This window comes from Drosophila miranda (genome assembly GCF_003369915.1).
Source record: "Drosophila miranda strain MSH22 chromosome Y unlocalized genomic scaffold, D.miranda_PacBio2.1 Contig_Y1_pilon, whole genome shotgun sequence".
Lineage (NCBI taxonomy): Eukaryota > Metazoa > Arthropoda > Insecta > Diptera > Drosophilidae > Drosophila > Drosophila miranda.
In genome coordinates, this window is record NW_022881603.1 from 14,269,477 (window position 1) to 14,287,384 (window position 17,908).

General features: G+C 44.8%; 2 long non-coding RNA genes and 1 pseudogene across 2 annotated transcripts; 1 reads left to right on the forward strand and 2 right to left on the reverse strand.

Annotated features, from left to right (window-relative positions):
• The first annotated feature begins 3,381 nt into the window (after nt 1–3,381).
• On the forward strand, nt 3,382–6,431 carry LOC117190622. The gene is made up of 2 exons (XR_004473773.1): nt 3,382–4,547; nt 4,621–6,431. It is a non-coding gene; the product is annotated as an uncharacterized LOC117190622 (long non-coding RNA).
• LOC117190621 lies at nt 5,654–7,408 on the reverse strand. Its single transcript, XR_004473772.1, has 2 exons — nt 7,211–7,408; nt 5,654–7,143 (listed from the first exon to the last, which is right to left on the reverse strand). It is a non-coding gene; the product is annotated as an uncharacterized LOC117190621 (long non-coding RNA).
• An 8,762-nt stretch (nt 7,409–16,170) lies between these two features.
• The window catches only part of LOC117189986, a 17,254-nt pseudogene continuing 15,516 nt past the window's right edge, over nt 16,171–17,908 (reverse strand).

A 17,908-nucleotide genomic window follows, 5' to 3' on the forward strand; every position in this document is an offset into this window, starting at 1 on the left:
CCGATCTTAACGCACACGCTATTCTGTTTAAGCACTCGTCCCAGTTTTTCTGGTCGGGTCGTATGTAAGCCCGGATACCAGCAATCACGGAACGGTTTACCCGTTCGGAGGCGTTCGCCTGAGGTGAATGGACTGCCGTCAGGGTGTGCGTTACTTTGAACTGGGTCAAGAGTTTTCGGAACGTTTCAGATCGAAACTGCGATCCATTATCGGACACGATAGTTTCGGGTACACCAAATGTCATGAACAGCTCTCCATCGAGGTACTTGACCACCACATCTGCGCTAATTTTCTTCACCGGTTTCAGAAATACGTATTTTGAGAAATGATCGAGCACAATAAAAATGCCAATATTCCCGCTTCTGGACCGGGGATAGGGCCCCAAAAAATCAACGAATAGCCTTTGGAAAAACCGGTGGGTTTCTGGTGCTTTCCCCAACGGAGGTCGGAGAATGCGATTCGGAGCCTTAGTCATTTTACACACGTCACAGGAGTTGATATGCGCCTTGACATCCGAAACCAAACCTGGCCAAAAGTAGTGACGCCTTACGCGTTCGATCGTTTTGTGGATTCCTCCATGAGCAGCTAGCGATCTATCATGCGCTCGAACTAGGATATCCGGAACCAAACTCTTTGGCACCCAGAGCTTCCAAGCATACTCGTCGTGGATTTGCTCTCCAGACAGGTGCTCTGCACGACGGAATACGAAGACGCCGTCAGTTTTCAAATCAGGCAGCTTATCCCTATTGGTTTCTACTCGACTAACTAACTCGGTGTACTCGGGTGACTTGAATTCTGCCGATTCCAGATCCACCAGCGATCCTTCGGGTGATTCCAAAGCAGCCACCATCTCTTCATTAACCCGCGACAAGGCATCAGGAACCACGTTCTGAGTACCTTTACGATGCTCAATTTTGAATCGGTATCTTTGCAATCCCAGTGCCCATCGAGCTAGCCGAGAACTGAGGTCGGTATTAGACATGAGCCATTTTAAGGACGCGTGATCCGTTATCACGGTGAATTCGTGCCCTTCTACGTACGCTCTGAAATTCTTCAGTGATACTATGGCGGCTAAACATTCTTGCTCCGTTACTGTATAATTTCGTTGAGCTTTGTTTAGCTTTTTTGAGACATAAGCGATCGGACATTCGTCCCCTTCTTCAGACAGCTGCACCAGAACTCCCCCTACTCCTGTTTTGCTAGCATCACAGTGGATGTAAAACGGTTTCGTGAAATCAGGGCTCCTTAATACCGGGGCTTCGCAAAGGCACCGCTTCAATTCATTGAAGGCTTCTATGGCTTCCTTTGGAAACATAAACTTCCTTTTGGTTGTCATGACGTCGGTCAAGGGCGAGGCGAGTGACGCAAAATTTGGTACGAACTTGCGATACCACCCACACATTCCTATGAAGCTTCTCAGTCCCCTCAGGTTTTTCGGAACTGGGAACTCGGCAATAGCCTTTATCTTGTCGGGATCGGTTCGGACTCCTCCGTCTCCTATTATGTGCCCCAAATACTTTACACGGCGCATGCAGAAATGGCTTTTACTGATGTTGATCGTTAATTTCCCACGCCTGAGTTGCTTAGCCATCTCTAATAGTACTTCTAGATGTCGTTCGAAATTTGAAGAAACTATCAACAGATCATCTAAGTAGATGAACACTTCGTTTCGAAGGTTACAAGGAACTATTTTGTCCATTAATCGTGACATGGTACTGGTGGCGTTGCACAGCCCGAAAGGCATCGTCTTGAATTGGTAAAGGGGACGCCCAGGGACTGTAAAGGCCGTCTTATCCCGGGACTTTACATCCAACGGTACTTGCCAGTACGCATCCTTCATATCAAGACTGGAGATGAATTCTGCTTTCGGCAAACGGCTCAGGATCCCGTTAATCTGAGGCAAGGGATAAGCATCCTTTTCCGTGAAACTGTTTACTTTCCGACAATCCAAACAGATGCGGATTTTTCCCGGCTTGGAGACCAACACTATTGGCGAGGACCAAGCGCTGTCTGACTCCTCTATTACTCCCAATTGGATCATCCGGTCTATTTCCGAGTACATCGCCTTCTCTACAGCTGGCGAAACAGGGAAATGTCTTTGTTTCACTGGCCTAGCGTTCCCCACGTCGATAACATGTGTTATCAAGTCGGTTTTTCCTAAACCTTCTTGAGCAAATGAGGGATAACACTTCAGAACATTGGATAACTGATCCCTTTGTTTCGGCGTCAGCACGTGCTGTTCAACCCCGCTTGTCTCCTGGGTCAACATATCTATTTCGGACACTCGCAACTGACTGGGCAACAGGTCATACAGCTCCCAAAAGTCAATTCCTAGGTATAGATCATGTTTGAGCGAAGGAATTAAGTATAAATCAAGAGACTTCTTCTCGTCTCCATATTCCACGTCCACTCTCATAATTCCCACTATCTCTTGAGCCTTACCATCCGCCGTTTTGGCTTTATCATTGATACGTTTGTATGGTGCATCGGCAAGAACTAATTCCTTAGCCAACTCGCCTCCAACACAACTGATAGAGGCTCCGGAGTCTAACAAGCCATAGACGGTTCGATTGAACAAACGGATTGGTAAGAACGGACGAGGATCCCTCTTTATGTCGGAGAGCGCGCTCAGATACTTAATTCCTGACCGGCATTTCTTTACCTTTTGCCAAAACCGAGTCATTCGCTTCCCTTTTCGCGATCTTGTAGCCCCTTTCCCTATATAAAACTCAATTCCGGTATTTAAATCGTCCAATCTGGTTGGGTCTGTGCAATTCAACAGTGAGCTGTCGTTGCTTTTTTGTAGGTCTGGGTAAGTCGTGGTCACTACTGGTAGTGGAAGTACATCTAATCGGTATTGGTGCCTTGATGGCGTAGCACACACGAAGTCTTCTGTTTGAACGGCAACTTCGGCGTGCTGAGCTTGGAGTTTTTTGAACATTTCTCGCAACTGGGCTTGTATGTATTAGAAGCACCACAGCCATAGCAGAAAATTCCCCGTTCAGAAACACAATCTTGATATCTGTGTCCCGTCTTCCGACAATTCCAACAGATCAATGCAATTGCGTCTACTTCCATCTCCCTTTCACTCTCTGAATATTCTTGATCCTCCATGTTCTGTTTTAGCTCCGATATGTCTCGACGAAAAGGCATTGTTTTCGCATACCCATGCGAAGTTTTAACGTCCTCTAAGAAGATTTCGCGTCTTCGACAAATTTCCCTGAGCTCCTGTACCGTTCTGATTTCTACGTTCAACAGTTCATGGCGAATCTCCGGACGCAGGTTATTCTTCAATACCCGAACCAACTTCCGAATGGTCCAGGGTACCTCCAACTGATCGGTCCAGCTAGAGATGCTAACGTAAAACACATATAAAGTCTCGCTTGCCTTCTGCTTCCGGTTTCGGATCAGTTCTTCGATGTCAACGTCATCTTTTTCTTGGCGAAATTGCAGTCGTAAGGCAGCACATAAAGTATCCCATTGAACTTCAACTACTGCCTTGTGATGTCGCCAGTAGAACTCGTTAGCTTTTCCTTCAAACAAAACACTCACATTCCGGCAAAGCACGGAAAAATTTCCTTCCAAAGTTTGATGGGTCAATGCCTCTACTCTATATATGAAGTTATCTATCGATACCCCGACTCCCGAGAACTTAATTTTCCATCCATTGAGTATATGGACCACTTTGTCCGGTCTCTGGGATAAATCAGAGAAACCGCTTCGCAATGGTGACGGATGACCTATGCTTTGGGGTGCTTGTCTATGGCCAGGACCAGTTCCCTCTCCATAGTTAGTTGCTTGCAACTGCTCGGACAACGGCGTTGGAGAACGGTCTAACGCTGCGGTGACAGTGGACTGACTTGAGGTTCGGGTTACCTGTTGCATTGAATCAACTACCGAGCTTTGAATCAGCTCTGCCATTCGTTTACTTAGCGAAGCGAGCAATCTCTGTTCCATTGCCAACAGATCTATATTTTTAGAAGAACTCGCTTCTTCTCCCCCTTTTGCACGTTCCTTGGACTGAGCGCGAGTATTTTGCGCTACTACCTTCGGCACAGCCCCGCTTGCAGTTCTACACCTGCTTTTACATACCGGGCAAACATTGCTAGTCTTTAAATATGTGGTCATACAGGGAAGATGGAACTCGTGCTCGCAAACCGATCGGAATACCTCATCTGTGGTCTGTATGGCTTTCTGGCACAGCGCGCACACAGGTCTTACACCTTCACCTGCCCCTTGGGCTTCCTTTCCGGGAGATCTGTCCAAACCCATGGCAAGAAAATGCTACTTATCTCGGTTGTTTCCTATCATCTATGTAGTATGGGATTGGTTTGGCAATACTACTCTGAAAGTCGTGACTATAATTCGTCCTAACTTTGTTTTATTCAACTAAAATTTCGATACTAAGTTTTGATACCAATAATGAACTCTATGACCGACGCTCGCGCACCACAATCTACATTCTACTCTTTTTCGATATCTCCTTTGAAAGGTTTACGTTTAGTTCGAACGCGACTCGCATCTACGGATCGACACTGATTCCGACAGTGGGTACCCAGATTGTTCGCCGCCGGCAGCGGACAGTAACCGATAATAAAACCTGATCTATCTGTTTTCCAGCTTCCGACAGCTAACTCTGAGACCACCGTCAGTAATTCTGGAATAAATCTCTTCTCTCCATCGTGGATAGAGTAACGCTCGAAAGCAGAATATCTATGTTCCAATGCGCTGGAGTCGAAGAAAACTTTTACTTAATAGGATGGTGTGAACACTAACGCGGTATTTCCCGCAGGGTCAGGCGGTCGACATTCGTCATTCTCGCTCTGCAATTCCACTGAAGGATTTAGCCTACGTCGCTTCTAGTTAATTGAGCCTCTTCTTGCTGACTGTCATCTGGGGTCAGAAAGGAATAACTCTGCTCCTTTATCTGGTTTCCACTTCAGATGACTAGTCCGCAAGGGATAGCGAAAGCACTTTAACGGAAAAGGAAACTTTTGTAAACGCGGAAAAGAAAATTTCTATCTAATCATCCACGGGTCCAACCGAGTATTTGAATCTACCCTGTCGGGCCCCACGTTGGGCGCCACTTATGAAAATTTCTTTAATCATTTAATAAAATTATCTTTTTAGTTATAATATTATTATAACTGTAACGTGTAACGCTCGTCTACGCTAGACGGACAGGAGGGGCGATCTGCAAAGGCGGGGCACGCTTTAAATGTTCCGGCTCTAGCTCGTCGGCTTTGGGGTGGTGGTTCTTGCGCGTACAGATCGTCTCCCTTTAGCAACACTATCACGCGATAATTTTAACGATTTATTTTCCTAAGAATTGAGCGTGCTGCGACTATACGGTGCTAGAACTACCGGTAGATCGACGAAAAGATAAAAGAAACGCTCCGTAAAGAATAGGGGAGAGTGCAGAAGAGAAGGAAGGAGAAGATGAGGGAGAGAGAGAGAGAGGGAAAGTAGAAAGAGAGTGAAGAGTGAGGGAAAGAGGAGGAGATATCGGTTGCTATCCCACGGATGTCAGTGTGGTAGCTTATTTTGCCCGCCCAACCTATGACCATCTTCCTCGAAACCGGAAGTTTCAGATGGCCCCTTTAGCTAGATCGCGGTTACACGCACGCCGGCACAGAGTTCATCCTTTTGTATCTTTATCTAAATTCCATTATATATTTGTTCGATAAACGATCAAAACTAATATATTCAGCGAAGGCATATTTTTCTAATTCTAGAGATCTACAGCGAGTATATGTATATGAGAGATTCTGAGGCGTATATAAAGTGATATGAGGTGGGGTTAATACTTAAGGTGTATCTTAAGGTTAGCAGGGTATTCCTGGCACAAATTCATTCAAATTTTCTTTCAATTCGGTTGCTTGTATACAACTGGCAATATAGGATATAGTGAGGAAAGTGTAAGATTGCTGCTATGCATTAGCGATTTCATCGTAAATTCGTTTCTTATTTACTTTTCGAGAGCTTAGGATTGGGCGCGCCCGCTAGAACCAAACGAAAGTCGCAGGATTTTACTCACGCAATTACGTTTCTCCATCGGCGAAAGATCGATCTTCCGGCAACTGCTGAAATAGAACGTTATCCTTTTTCTTTCGTTTACATTAGTGCTTTCGAGACCTTTGATTTCCCTCAGGCGGGGTTAGATCTAAATCCAATCAGTTTCTGTTTTGTTTCGGGTGCTTTTTAGATTTCTTACAATTTCCTCTAAATTCTTTCCAATATTTCATATAAATTCTTAATTAGAACGGGTACAACTAGTATTTAAAGCTAGATCTTAGGAACTTCATTTGTTTGTTCAAAGGAACGATTCTAGAGTCTTATTCATGGGTTCGAGTCTCTGTCGGATTCGACGGAATGGCCTAACTGATATTTAAGCTAAATTTTAGGAGCTTCATTTGTTTGCTCAAAGGAGCGATTCTAGAGTCTTGTTCATTGGTTCGAGTCTCTGGCGAATTCGACCGGATGGCCTGCAGCTCAATTACTTTTTAACTGGGTTGGGCGAATCGCATCGGACTGCCTGCCAAGGAGAGGATAGGCGGGACTGAAATCAGGGTCCGAAGAGCGTATTTATTAATTTTAATTCTGCTGGGCTGCTCTCGGGCCGTGTCTTTCTTCAACACCGGCTTTACTGCGCCATTTTTGAAACACGGACCGAGATCTGGATTCTACGTCGACGAAACTCTATTAATACAGGGGTCTGTTGAAGCGGGAACGGTAGATCGTATTTTCTTTGCAAGTCTTTAGAACATTAAACGTTGCAGGGCTCGAATGCGCCTGGTTTTGCCAGCACAAACTCCTCGCCGGGCGACATGGGCGCCGGTTGGGGACGGGGAGCGGCCGACGGAACGAGAATATCAGCCCACGAGCAGTGGACGCGGTCTCGGCTTGTTGATGCGGCACGTGGAATCTACGGAGCCTCTCGGCGGATCCGGGAAAAACGATGAACCAGTATGCTGACGCCTGCGATTTCCAGGCGGGTCGAAGTACTCCACTTTGCTGGTCACTTTTTGGTGCCGCAAACGTGGGGTGCCTTACGGCGCCTTAGCACGTGTCGCGCTAGGCTGGGGCGCGTAAGGCGGCGTCTTCCCGAGGAGCTGGTCCACAATTTCCGCAGGAAATCTTTTGCTGCGGAAAATACGAGTTACCTCTATTAGATATTCGCCCGGAGAACGGGGATCGACATTTATCTTACCGCAGTGGCGGCGGTATCCGTGGATGTACACAGATTAATCCAGCCTCTGGCGGTTCTCGGGGTTAGAACGCCCACAGAAGAGGTTGCTCCCGCAGAAAACGGCCACACTTATAACCCTTCCGGCACTGTACACACTTTCGACTATATTTAGTGGAATTAGGCGCGGATGTAAAACTTTTCACTGATCGGAAAAAACACGACTCGTCGGCTTGATTATCGCCCAGGAAAAGATCGAAGCCGGAAACCTGCTCTGGCCACTTGACATTTGCATGCACTCTTGCATGGGGAGGTTACGCCCTCTAGGTTGCCAAATTGGAGCAACCCTGACCTCGGCTGATTTCGATAATTGTCAATCTTGCGGTCAGCTGCCCAGGCAGCTGATCGGCAGGCACCTTCCAACACGTACAAAGGCGATTCATGCCCCCTACACCGCTCATTGCTGATTATCGTTTAGTCTCTGAGTCACACCGATGTTAATAGTTCGTAACTAAAACAATCACTTTGTTCGGAGCAGAACCCAGCCGATTAGCTGCTTGCCAAATAGCACCTAATTCTTGGCCCTCAGCCGCTTATTTTGTTTGTTACTTATGTCTATGTCACTCATTTGTTTGTTAAAGCTTTGCGCTTGCTTGCCCTGCTAAACGCTCTCTGCCAGCTCGCTCTTCGCTATCTCCGCTTTGCGTCTGCCTACCGACGTCGGCCGAGCGAAGCTGCGCTTAGCGATCGGAGCGGCAATGTAAAGGGCAGGCAAGCCACACTTGCAATTTGGATGTCACGCATTAAAGAACATATCGTAATTTTATTTCTGCGCCGAGTTTTATTTAATTCGAAATAATTAGTCGGCCGATTGGGGATAAAAAACATTATCTCCACATAAAATTTGGTGACCCCGACGTGATCTCTGAGTTGCAGTGTCAATTAATAATCATTCGCGATCGACATTCGTTAGCCCTAGCAAATTTTCGGCGGTTAAGCACAATTCGGTGCTAAAACACACTTACATACACCTACATACACGCATTGCTGGCTATTAATTTCTCTGTCGCGACAATTCGGTCAGAGCAGTGCGGTAGGCAGTGCAGCGAACTCACTAATACACACAAGCGGAGTACAAAGCGGAATTGGACAGCTCGCACAGCCGCACAGCTAAAGGCATTAGCTGTAATCCCTTTGCTTTCGGTTCCCACGTTTATACGTATACAGGGTGTGTTTTTCGGTCGTGCTGAGTGACTCTTTTAAAACCTCAACATGGCAGCACCTGAGCCTACCAATGTCGCGAACGCAGCAATGCCGAGTGATGTAGATTTCTACAAGCACAAGGCCGAGTCCATCGCGCGCCAACTAAAGGCCATGGATCGCTTTCTTACCAAGGAAGAGCTTGCCGAGTTAGATGAGGCAGAACTTCAAGGTCGCTTAGAGCAAATCGAGCGAATGAATGCGGATTTCGATGCCGCTCAAACGAGCCTTGAAAGGCTGGATTTCCTGCAGTTAGCCCATGATGCCCGGCTGGACTTTTCGAATGTTTATGTCAAGGTTAGGTCCAGGCTGTCGCGGGAGTTGATGGCTGCTCGCACGGTAAATGTTGCCAATTCAACGGCTCGGCATACTCTCGAGGGGAATTCGTCGTTGTTCGCCTATAATAGTATAGGCCGTTCTCGAATGACCGAGTTGTAGCTTCCGCGATTCGGTGGGAACTACATGGATTGGCCAGAATTCCACTCGATGTTCTCGACAATGGTGCACAAAGACCATCGTATACCAATCATCGAAAAATTCCAATATCTTCGTGGATGTCTAGATGGTGCTGCGCTGGATACGATTCGTTCCTTGGAACTTTCTGAGGAGAATTACGACAAGGCGTTGAATTTACTAATGTTGCGATTCGATAATAAACTGTTACATTTTCAGGCACACGTCAAGGCTATTTTCGGGCTGCAAGGGGTGGAGAAGGGCTCGGCTATCGGCTTGCGCGCGCTCAGCGACAAAATCAATTCGCACTTGCGTGCACTTCAGACCTTGGCGACCCCGCAGGAGATATCCGATGGGTTGCTGATCTTCATCATAGGCACGAAACTGGACCACAAAACAAAGGAGAAATGGGAAGAGAACTTGCCGACGTCAGGATTGCCTCGGTGGTCAAGCATGGCCTCATTTCTGGAAGCGAGATGTCGGATGCTGTCCAGTAACGACCATCCTAACCCCATATGTAACCATTGCAATTCCTCCGAGCATTACATATCTAGATGTCAGGCATTCCTGAATCTCTCTGCGTTTGAACGATACAAAGAAGCAAAGAAGAGCCGCTTGTGTTTGAACTGCCTCAACAAAGGCCATGAATTGCAGAGGTGCAGGTCAGGACTTTGCAGGCATTGCCAGGCCAAACATCACACGCTTCTCCACATTCCATCGGGAACTGGTGCTTCATCTTCCTCTTCACCGGCCGAGGAATCGATCCAGCAAGAGGCCGCGACTGTGCTTCTAGCAAGCGGGTGTTCCAGCCCTCCCCCTCGATCCAGAAATCTCAGCCTAGCCAGAACGTGTTGCTACCTACTGCCCTCGTCCATGTAACAGATCGTTATGGAGCACTTATCCCATGTCGTGCCATTTTCGATTCTGCATCACAGGCAAACTTTGTAACATCTAGACTTGCTGATCAGTTGCAGTTGGATCATCGCTCGTCTTATGTTCACATCTCTGGAATCGGAGATTCCATTCTACCTTCGAGCAAGTCTGTACATATAGTTGTACAATCCCAGGACGCAAGCTATCGAGCTTCCTTCGCTGCAATTGTCACCAACTCAATTACGGAAATGCAGCCTAACTTCGGCGTAGACGCAAAGGATTGGCCAATGCCGAATAATCTAAAACTAGCTGATCCTAATTTCTCCAAGCCCCAACGTATCGATCTGTTGATAGGTTCTGGTTTGTTCTTCGATTTAATGTGCGTCGGACAGATTCGACTATCAGCCCAATTGCCAACATTGCAGGAGACAAAACTTGGTTGGATAGTATCAGGAAGCATTGATAGCTCGGAGAATAAGCGTGCAGCTTTAGCCGCTTTTGAAAATTCCTCGTGCATCTCTATTGACGATTTTCGACCCACAACGCTGGAGTACCAAAACTTAGAGCAGCAATGCAGGAAGCAGCTGCTCGAGTGCCAGGTGCAAGTGGAAAAACTGCGATCGGAGAATCAGGAACTGCAGCGCGAACTTTTCCATATATTAAAAACCTACATATCCACGCTAAATGAAATTCAACTTTCAACAATTTCTACATTGCCAAATTTCCTGCCATTCTATACAATTACAGAGGTTCCCGATTATCAAGACGTAATCACGACAAGCCGCCTTCGTAAAGAAGCGCCGATTGCTGCGTTCGACGATCATCCCAGCGTAGCCGCCAGCTGCGCCCAAGCAAGCATCTTCAAGAGGGCCGTTGGAAAAATAGCGGTTCTGCCCCTTCAGGATGGATCTGTTGAAAGCCTTTGCCTTCCAACGGGGGGTGAATGTTTGGAGCAGAACCCAGCCGATTAGCTGCTTGCTAAATAGCACCTAATTCTTGGCCCTCAGCCGCTTATTTTGTTTGTTACTTATGTCTATGTCACTCATTTGTTTGTTAAAGCTTTGCGCTTGCTTGCCCTGCTAAACGCTCTCTGCCAGCTCGCTCTTCGCTATCTCCGCTTTGCGTCTGCCTACCGACGTCGGCCGAGCGAAGCTGCGCTTAGCGATCGGAGCGGCAATGTAAAGGGCAGGCAAGCCACACTTGCAATTTGGATGTCACGCATTAAAGAACATATCGTAATTTTATTTCTGCGCCGAGTTTTATTTAATTCGAAATAATTAGTCGGCCGATTGGGGATAAAAAACATTATCTCCACACACTTTACTTTTAATTTACATAATCCGAACCTGGGCCCATAACCTGTTGGACAGAATTTCGATGCCGTTGCAAGGGAAGTTCTTGTACCGGTTTGTGTTCTTGTGACAAAACCGCTCCCAATGCTATGTTACTAGCGTCGGTTGTTACCGTGAACATTTTGTCAAAGTCTGGGAACGCAAGGATAGGGTCTGAGGTGATGAGTACTTTTAGTCTCTCAAATGCCTCGACGTACTTTTCTTCCTTGGGGTCTATGACAGCTCCTTTCTTTAGTTTGAGTGTCATGGGTTTTGCTATGTTTGCAAAATTAGGAATGAATTTCCTGTAGAACCCGCACAGACCTAAGAATGACCTTATTTGTTTAGTCGTTTCTGGTATTGGAAATTTGACAATGGCAGAGATTTTGCCTGGATTTGGTACTATTCCTTCAGTAGTGACTACATGACCTAGGAATTAAGTTTCCTTTTTCATGAATTCACATTTATCCATTTGTAGCTTCAAGTTGGCGTCTCTCAACTTTCCAAATACTCTCCTTAGTGACAACAAGTGTTCTTCCAATGAAGTGGAAAATATAATGATGTCATCTAAGTATACAAAGCAATCTTTGAAGATTAACTCTTCTAGCAGATTGTTCATACATCTTTGGAAGGTAGCTGGGGCAGTGGTTAGCCAGTCCATGCTTAGTGGAGAACGCAGTTTTGGGGATTGAGCTAGGTTCCATGGGTATTTGATGGAAACCTTTTGCTAAATCGATTGTCGTAAAATACTGACATTTACCTAGTTTGTCTAGGATTTCATCCATTCGTGGAGTTGGGAATTTGTCCTTAACTGTTATTTCATTTAGACTTCTATAGTCTACTACCATTCGATATTTTTGCTTTCCTGAAGCATCTATCTTCTTAGGAATCATAGATATGGGCGAGCAGTAAGGAGAATTCGACTTTCGAATTATTCCCTGCCTGATCATATCTTTGATTTGCTGGTTTACCTCCTGATCATGTATCTGGGCATATTTGTATGGTCGTCTGTAGACCGGGTCTTCATGTTGAGTTTTGATCTTCTACTTGTACTTGTGAAAGTCAAATTGTCACCTTCTCTGTACTGCACATCCTTAAACTCATATAAGACCTTCTTTAACTCTTCCCTCTCTTCGTCGTTTAAGTGTTGATTACATTCCCTTAATTCACTGTCTAGAGCGGAAGCGAAGTATTGATCTCCCTCTGGAGATGGGTCAAGGCACTTAGGTGCGATCTTCTCTTCTTTTGTAGAGGGATCAGTGCACTCTGTGCGGTCTTGCCGGCTTCAATAGCTTCTCCACTCTGAATGATTGGGTACGACCTAGCTCCTAGTGTTACAGTGTCATTTCTGTAATCGATGACGGCTTTACTTGCCATCAAGTATTCTCTTTCTAATAAAATATCATAATTTTCGGAAAAGTTATGTATGTAGAACTTTTGTTCGGACGGACATGTTTTGTTCGCATTCCTCATTATACTCTTAGTTAAACGGACAGGTCCATTGATGGTATGGACCGTAAGGTTATCGTCTTTTATCTCGGAATCTGTATAATTTTCTTTCATGATGTTGATCGATGATCCCGAGTCAGCGATACACCTTAATATTCTTTTATTAATGGTAATGTTTATATAGGGTCCTCCTCGGTTTCTTCCGAGGCGGCTTGATGAAAATTTACGTCCATCTTCGTTTGGCCACTCTGGCTCTCCCTCCCTCTTTTAGTAGGTTGGTTGGGTCCACTCCCACTAGCTTGGTTTTGAGATATTTGCTGATTGAATGGATTCTGAGCCCTACCTTGATTCAAGGAATTTTTGAACTCATTGTATAATCCAGGATTTTGGGAATTTTGATTTTGATTTGTTCGATTAGTCTGACCTGTTCCAGATGAACTCTAAGTTTGATTGTGATAGTTAGTAGTATTATAATTTGGATAATAGTTTCCAACATTCTTTCGATTTGATTGAGACGATTTCGATTGATCTTTATTTGTACCTGAATCTGTTGTACTAGCTTCGTACAATCCTTCTTCTTGTGCTGCCTTCTTAAGATTAGACAATGTGGTAATATCTTTTCTTGCTAAGGTCATGAACATTCTGTCAGGAAGTTTTCGAGTAATGACATCTTTAATTGTGTTGTTCAAAGCGTTTTTATAAATGACATTATTTTCTGGTATGTTTTCTAAGTTTAGCTTATTGTTTATTAATAATGCTTTTATCTCTAATTCTTCTATAAACTTACGAAGACTGCCGTTGAATCTGGTGGTGTATAGTTGTCGGAAGAGTTCTTCATATGGTGTGTGATTTTTGAACTCGTTGATCAGCGCCGTCTTCAGTTCGAGCCACGTGTTGGGTTGTATCATTTGCGATATGCGTTGTGCCTCTCCTGACAGTTGGATCTCGTCGCTCCAAATAGGATCCTTTGTTGGCGAAGATCTTCAGTTGGATATAATCCGCATACATATTCGATTCGTTTGATAAATGAGCTTAGCTGTCCAGATGAACCGTCATAGGCAGGTATTTGTCTGATCGGCAGCAGTGCCTGGTTCAAGTGGATTTCGCTCAATGATAGTGGTGGTAACGCCATGTTGTTGGTGTTGATTGGGTTTTGTTTTATTTTCAGTAGTTTTTAACTTTATTTTGGTTCACTTGTAAGTTTTTTAATTTTGTATTTAGTGTTTCACTGTTCTTGGTGGTTCACAATCTCCACTTACTTCAGTTCACTTAATTTTAGTTTTGCAAATCGTATGTGCTCGTAACACATAGGTTCTTTGGCGGATTTCACAATTTTATTAACGATTCCGGGATTACGTGATCACAGTAATTAGAAATTACACAAGCTGACCATTACCGAAAAATAGGTGTTAATTTTAAACGAAATCCTACCGACTGCGCCAGTTAAATATCCGCAACTCGAAATTTAGTTTTTAAAAAAGATTTTATTTTTAGTACTTAATTTCTTTATGTCACAAGATTGGTTGAATTCCCCGACTTAACTTTACGTCTGCTTGTCTCAAACGGAACTGATCTCTCTGCTGCTGGCTAGTTTCCATGAGCCCTTCTCTTGGAACTCCCGACTCTGGCTTCGGGCGTTGCTTTCCTCGGCTGCATCTTCGTGTCGGTGGCGTACGTGCCTGGATCGATATTTGGGGATGCGTCGGCTTTGATGAAAGGCATCCACTGCTGGCGATCGGTGTTGCATTACATGACGGAGCTAGGAATGTGATACTCCTTGGTTTTATGTCTAGCTTTGATTGGTCCTCATGAGTGGCGTGATTCGAAAGAATCGATTTCTCGAGAGTGGCGTGATTCTAATGTTGATGAAACAATGTGGTCCATTGTTTATATTATGGGGGGCCCTAGCTTGGAGTATGGGAAGAAACAGTTATTGATTCTTGAGTGGGGTCCTGTTACTTGTGTGGATGGGGTGGATGAATTGTACATAAACATAATGTGTATGGGATGTGGGGAATTATGGATATGTCACTATATATATATATATATATATATATATATATATGGCATGTATATATATATATATATATATATATATAAGTATATATTTATTAAAGAGCGTATACAAATGCTCGGTTCAAGTACAATTAGGGTCGACATGTATAAATATATATACATATACATATACATATATATACATATACATATAGGGGCACGCCCCCTACACACTCGCTTTTTATCGTGCGCCCCGCCAAAATACGTTTTCGGGCTACGACGACGACCCAAAACTATTTTATACAATAGAGAGATATATCTTTATCTTTCCTCCACTAATAAAATAGACATATAATTTTTCTTGTATCCGTTGGCTTAACAGATTTCTTTTGCTTTGGATGTTGTGTGTTTCTGGGATTATAGTGTATCAAATGTATTACTTAACGCTTCTCGTTTGATTGTTTAATCCTGGTGAAAAAGTGTAAAAAAAAACCAAACATACAAATACTATATTGTGCCCAAAAGAGAAACAATGGCAGTTTTACACAAATAAACCATTTTTCGCGGCCTGTCTCTCTAATAAAAGGCAAAGCAAACCGAATCGATTATCACTGCCCTTGCTGAGTCACAAATAAGAAATACCGAGTAAAATCACTATTTTTACAGTTTAAAATAATTGGCTAAAATGGAACTACATTTGTTTTGTATGTGTATATTTAGTTTTATTTGATTTGTGAAGCCGTTTTACTTTTACGCACTTTTAAATACTCTGGGCGATTATTAATATTGTTTAGGAAAGTGTCGACGGACGTTTCTCTTGTACATCTTTTATCATAATTAACAAAATCAAAACTATTTTTACTATGCGCTCCCTTCCGATGCAGATGGATGGGGTGTGGATTGCAGGATACAGATAAATAGAATACGCTCCCCTTCAAGAACCTTAATAATATGCACAAAACAGAATGAAAATATAAATAAAAAAATGCAATGGATGTGGGAACAATCTGCTTTTCATCGACATCTGGTCATTCAATTTAAGCCAAAAGCCATCCATAAACTATTAAGACGCTACATTTTTACGCTCTGATGGATGAATTTATGCAATAATATTACCAATCATCACTGAGCGCTGAGCAAGTTGTGTTGGTAATCGCGTCCATTGCCTAATAGACTTTGAATGAGTTTTCTGTCCCGTTCTTTAAAAACCTGATAGATTACTTATTTATACAATGCTGCGATTAGTGTATGATAAGAAAGGGGTTTCAACAAAAGAGCAGCTGTTTTTTGAGACCTCTGGCAGGGCTTTTACCTTGAAACGTTATGTGCCGCTCCCGAAAATGATTCATTCCAACTAAAGCAATCTTTAGGCTATGAAACAGTTACGATTCTATGCAGAATGTTCCAAGTGCAGTACAGATGTATCTTACGATAAATACTTGGATACTAAATAATACATAATACACAGATTTCTTTCTAAAACAGACAGAATATGGGGGAAAAATATACATAGGAGTACATAACAAATCGTAGGCGAAAAATTAAAATTTTCAGGGCATCACTTAATCATTTAATTTAGGAAGAGACCCAAGTGGAAAATATCCTTAATTTCAACGTAAACGGATGAATTTGGAGCAAAACCAGAGTTTGCTTTGGGATATTTAAATCCTGCCAATAATACAAATTTAAATTTTGTAAAAAATTTCTCTTAAGATTACGAAAACATACAAATGCGAAACAACTTGAGAGCAATTTGGGATTTCGTAGGCGAAATAAACGTCACGACCAAAGCGAAGGAGTAGTCAGGATAGGGATAGGAAGGGATACGCAAACGTTCGGTGAACATTTTAACTGTAGCTATGCGCAGACACGTGTGCTCACATTGCTCTAAGTGTTCAGGTCCACGTAGAGTTCACTTGGGGATCCATGCTGGGTGGCCGTCGAAAATGTTTGGGGCCGGGCTTCAGCTTCAGCGTCGGCGTCGCTTGGTCATAAATCCTGAAAGCGACGCACATCCTCCCAGTAGTTTGACGGAATTTCAAACAGTTTATCGGGGATGCTGTTGGTGAACTCGAATTTCTGGAAAGTTACCTTGGCCGTCACAGTGTGCAGAACAGGAATCTCAATCTTGACCGGGAATCCAGTGGGCAACTTGAGCGTCACGAAATTTCGCAGCTTGTTGATGTGCTTCAGGGGAGCCACCACCTCGAGGACGTCCAAAAGCATTTCCACGCTGAGTGGGAAGTCCGTGCTCATGGCGACTGTGGCCCGCAGGGTCTTGCTGGACTGCTTGTTGACAAGTGGACGACCCAGACGCGGGCACCGCCCCACTGCAGCCTCTAAGTACTGATCCCAGGTCACACTGCTGGCTGGGGGAGCTTGCAATGAGCTGCGGCGTGGCAGCTCTGGCAGGGTAATGCCGTTCGGTGCTGCTGGGTTATTGCTGTCAGTGGTCGTATCCGTGGTCTGACTGTTCAGGCTAGAGCGACGCCCGTCAGGCTGTACTACTGAGCTCCTCATTGACTCGATAATGGCGCGATTCTTTTGCAGATCCTCGTGTGAGAGATGCTCGCGTCGCTTGCGCTGCTTTATGATCAGGCCCTGTATTGTATAGAGCTCACATTGATACTGACCGCCAATGAGTTCCTTCCGGTTCGCGCGGAAAATCCAGCCGCTTTGCGCCCGAGCAAAATTGATCGTCTTGGTGGACATTTGGGTGGCCATTATGTCCGTTGACATGAGCCCATCGACTTCATCCTCCATGTCGGCCTCCTCGTGGCGCAAACGTTTGATAACACGCCTGTTCGTTGTCAAGCAGGACCAGGGCCTCCCTTGGGGGAGCTTCTCCCGAAAGAGAAAACGAAATGTCGCCTCTCTCCCACTTTCATGTCATTGAAATCAACCAGGGTGGTGTCCAATCGAATGGAGGCCCCGGACTTGTACAGCCTGCAAATGTCGGAGGGCAGGATGCGGGACACCAACGGTAGCCAGGACTGGAAATCCCACTTGAATTCCATGTAGAAGTCCTGCATCTGACTGAGCGCCTTCACCAGTTTCTCCCGGCGCTTCTCCATATGATCCCTGGACTGTAGCTTTAGCATGCGCAGCAATTGAGTGATTGTCTGGCGGTCGCCGTAGCTAATGGCCTCGGCCAGAGGAGACCAGCCCTCGTTGTTTTTGATCCTGACGGGGCATTGTTGGCCAGGAGCAGGCGCACGGCATGCTTCCTGCCCAGCATAACGGCTAAATGCCAGTGGCGTATTACCGTGCTTGTCTTTGCTGCCAATCTCATCCTGAGCAGTGCGCAGGAGGAGTCGTCGCTGCATTGTCTTGATGTCATCTTCAAAAACGCTTTGATGCA